The sequence below is a fragment of the Erpetoichthys calabaricus genome, chromosome 1, assembly GCF_900747795.2.
Source record: "Erpetoichthys calabaricus chromosome 1, fErpCal1.3, whole genome shotgun sequence".
Classification (NCBI taxonomy): domain Eukaryota; kingdom Metazoa; phylum Chordata; class Cladistia; order Polypteriformes; family Polypteridae; genus Erpetoichthys; species Erpetoichthys calabaricus.
In genome coordinates, this window is record NC_041394.2 from 298,226,641 (window position 1) to 298,231,025 (window position 4,385).

Sequence of the window (4,385 nt, forward strand, 5' to 3'; positions counted from 1 at the left end):
ATTGGGGTTTAGTACGTTTGAAAGAGACAGTACTGCTGCAATAAATTATTTTATCGAAGGTCGTGCACGACGCAGCAAGCATCTTGCGTGAGGCATGAACAATCACTGCGCCACCGTGTTCCCATGTTTAATATATGCTTTAATTCCTATCATCATGAAAATCATATCAAGTATACATCTCAATATTAAATTATTCAGAGAGTTGTAATATCATGAATATAATGGATTCTGTGTCCTGTCTGAGGAATAGAATGCCCGTTTCAGAAGCACATAGTGATTCACACACATAGAGCACATATAAGAACATATACAAAACAAAGCATTTAACGTGCTACTTTAGTTACGATGGGATTTGAGAAACTAGTGAGTTAAACGATTTTAAGATGAAGTTTATGATGTTCTACTTTAATGACAAAATAAACTACATGATTAAAGTGGAAATTTTGAGATTAAAGTTGACATTTCAAGCTTTTTTCCCACTGGGTCCCTATTTTTTTTCTTTTCTCTGTACCCTAATAAGCTTTCATATGACACTCAGACAGTAGGCTATGACTCGCCTTTTCACTGCGACTTTGATATCTGACAACTTCTTTTTTATTTCAGGCATTGTGCGACTTTGTGAACTTGAGCTTTCGAGTTTCTCCGACACTCGATCAACTTCCTTTTGTTGTTTATACCACTGTTTAAACCAGCAAATAGTACGTTTTTCCTTGCCTCCACTTGGTATTCACTGAAATTCTTTTATTTCCCCCCATGCTTTTGCCGTTGCCTTTTCACAGAACGCTGAGCTTAAGGGTTATTTATATTGATTTGCATATTCAAAGAGGCGTAATTCTGGGAGGAGTTTGGGGAGGGCATTTATGGATTTATGGAGCGGAAGAATGTGGAAGTTGGAGAATACACAGATTTATGCATCTGGATTTTTTTGTGCATACGAACATTTCCGCTTTTGTCCATACGCCATGTTTTAGTGTGAATTCTACACACGGCGTTATGCATGAAGCCCCTGGAGACCTCAGCCAACAAGCTATCCCCCACCATACTGGCCATTCCACAGCTGGGTCAGCGCTGGGCCGGTCAGTCTGAAGAAAGGACCCTTCTACATGAAGATTCCAGTGCTCCATTGCCATAGGCAGGCAGACAACTTGGAGGTAGAGCAATGGCACCAGTGCAGAGAACAGAAACAGAGTAGGTGAGTGTTAGTAACAAATTATTACTTATATTTTAGTACTAATGATTAACAACAGAGATGCAATATGCACAATTAATCAGCAGCTCTACTTGGGGTATGCTAAACTGAAGTACTGAGCCTTCAGCCGAGATTTAAAAGCTGAGAATGAAGGGGCACCTGTATTAGTAGCAGGCAGACCATTCCCCAGTCTCAGGGCCCTGTAACTAAAGAGAGTCATTAAGATAAAAAATAATGTTAAAGATACAAAATGTGTTGCTAAAAGACATTGTCTCCAAAGTATTTTTTACTTTTTTGATGCAAAAATGATCAAGACCTATCATAGATCAACAATGACAAATGAGAAGCTGTCTTTGCTGTCATCAACTGAGAATGCAATTGTTCAGTTATCTCTTTATTTCTTTTATTTTTCTGTTTTGTTAGGGATGAGAATTGGGAAACAAGTTATGACTATTTAGAAAATTCCTTTTTTTTTGTTTTTGAAAATTTTATATTTTGAAAGTTTGATTTTGGAGCTTTATTTTCACAGTTAAGTTGAATTTATTTTTTGATGTTATTGATTTTATTAAAATCAAATAACATTACATACAAATAAATCAAGTTTAACAAAAATAAGTTCAAAACAAATCAACCCCCACCCCTGAGAAAGAGAGCTAGGCCAGCAAACTAAAACTTTAAGCTAGTAAAAATATGTAAATAAATAAATTAATAAATGAAAAAAGATAAATGGACTAAAAGAGGGGAGAGAACCTGATTCCTCGATTAAATATTTATTCTAAAATGTTACTGATTAGGTCCTGCCAGGTTCTGAAAAAGTTTTGTACAGATCCTCTAAGTGTGAATTAGATTTTTTCCAGTTTCAAATAGTATATAACATCAGTTACTCACTGACTTAACAGAGGTGGGTTAGGATTCTTCCAGTTGAGCAAGATAAGTCTATGTGCTAATAGTGAAGTAAAGGCAATTCCAGTTTGTTTGTCCTTCTCTGCTTTAAGACCATCTGGGATTACACCAAACAAACCTGTTAATGGGCTAGGTGGGATTGTGACACCAACGCTGTCTGAAGGGCATTTAAAGATTTTGGTCCAGAATGATGTTAATTTGGCACAGGCCCAAAACATGTGACCCAGTGAGGCTGGAACTTGATTGCAGAGTTCACAGGTTGGATCTTGCCCTGGAAACATTTTGGACAATTTTAAATGAGAGAGATGCACTCGATATATAATTTTGAGTTGAATAATTCTATGCTTTGCGCATATGAAGCTCAAGTGAATTCTCTGCATTGCTACCTTCCACTCCTTTTCTGAGATATTGAGTGAGAGATCCTTTTCCCACTGAACTCTTGGATCTTTGAAAAGGAGGGACTGTAAAATAGTTTTATATATTGCAGAAATGCTGTCTGAGTCCTCAAGACTGATCAATATTTTTTAGAGGTATAGAGACATAGAGGTAGGTTGGAGGTGAGGAAAATCGGGCAGGTTCTGTTTAACAAAGTTTCAAATTTGAAGGTAGTGAAAGAAATGTGTTGCTGGAAAGTTAAATTTGGAGTGTAATTGTTCATAGGATGCAAAAACGTTGTCTATGTACAGATCTCTAAGTGATTTAATCCCAAATGTTTTCCAGACATTAAAAACAGTGTATGTTTGACAGGGTGGAAAAAGGTGGTTTTCGTGCAGAGGTGCCACAGATAAAAGCTTCTGTCTTAACATACTTCCTACATTGGTTCCATTTTCTGAGTGAGTGAAGCACAATTGGGTTATTAGTATATTGGCGATATGTTGTATTTATTGGAGTGCAAAGCGAGTTGGAATTTTACTTCTTTATTTGAAATAAAGATTTTTTTTTCAAGTAAATTTTACTGTGTAACGTCACTATTTTCAAAGCTACTACAGGCAAATAATATTTAGTAAGGGAACCTGTCTTATTCTTTCTTCAGCTAGTACATAGCAGTGCAGCAGTATGATACAATCAGTAAATAAGAGCTTTAAGAAAGTCTGATTTTTGATGTTCTGGTGTTGACTCGCGCTCTTGCTCTTTCCTTTTGACTTGGTATTGATCCCAGCATACTGGTGAATGATTCCTTCGTATACTTTCCTCCAGTTAAAAAAAGAGATTTAACTGCTCAAAAAAGCAAGTGAAAGCTTGTGTAATTTCTGAAAGAAACACACATCTTCTGGTTATCTACTTTTAACATCCAAACAGTTTTCTCCAAAACATATTGTAGTCAACCGTTTGGCAGGGAATTTGGAGAACATGTTCAATCAAGAGCATTCAAACTGCAAATCTTTTGGGCCATTTTATATTTTCATAACTGGCATAACAGTGCTATTATGATATTGTATTGTGATATCTACCAAGTAAGTGGTAGTGTATCAGAACAGTTATCTCTTCTGGAATTCACTTTTTTTATCTTACTAAAACTCTTCACAGTGTTTAGTTTATAAATATATATTTAATATATAATATAACATTCTTAAATCAAATTCAGATTTACAGGAAGCCAGAATCTAATAACACTGGGCACAAGGCAGGAAACAGTTTGTACAGTGCATAAGAGCATCACAGTAGCCAGTCATGGATACACATACTGACACAGGGCTAATTTGTAATCACCAAAAACAACTATGTTTGGTAGAAGGAAGGCAAGATTACTCAGAGAAAAATAAAAGCTTGTATGAGGAAGATGTTTAAAATCTACATAGATAGTAACAGGGGCAGGACTGAACTACACTAAGCTAGATCACTGAAGCAGCAGTATTAACCATTGTGCCTCCATTCTAGCAGAATTAGCTGAAATAACTTTTGAAAACAACAAAGTAACAAAATTAGTTTATAGTAAACTATTAATTACCATTGTGCAATTCTTAATATGATTCTCCAACTAAATCTTTTCCAGGTTTTCAGTTTATAGATTTCAGGGTACATATTGTCATTTGTATAGAATACAGTGAAATTCTTAATTGCTAGTCAACACGTTATACATTGCCATACTCAAGCACCATGATTAGTGATTATAACTATCTTACCTTAAATTTATCATCAGTGAACTTCATTTTTGCCATGTTTTAATTATTTGCATTTGTTTCTAACACTAGAGAGCTTTTCCTGGTGTTTGTTTTTTGGAGTTATTTTCAATTTACAGTATTTGTATCTTTCCACGACACCATATTGTTTATTGTTATGTTTACTGGTTGCT

At 35.4% G+C, this 4,385-nt stretch overlaps 1 protein-coding gene across 8 annotated transcripts in view; it reads left to right on the top strand.

Moving 5' to 3' along the window:
• The window catches only part of syt1a (synaptotagmin Ia), a 1,226,547-nt gene that overhangs the window by 1,017,165 nt on the left and 204,997 nt on the right, over positions 1–4,385 (top strand). The window lies entirely within an intron of this gene.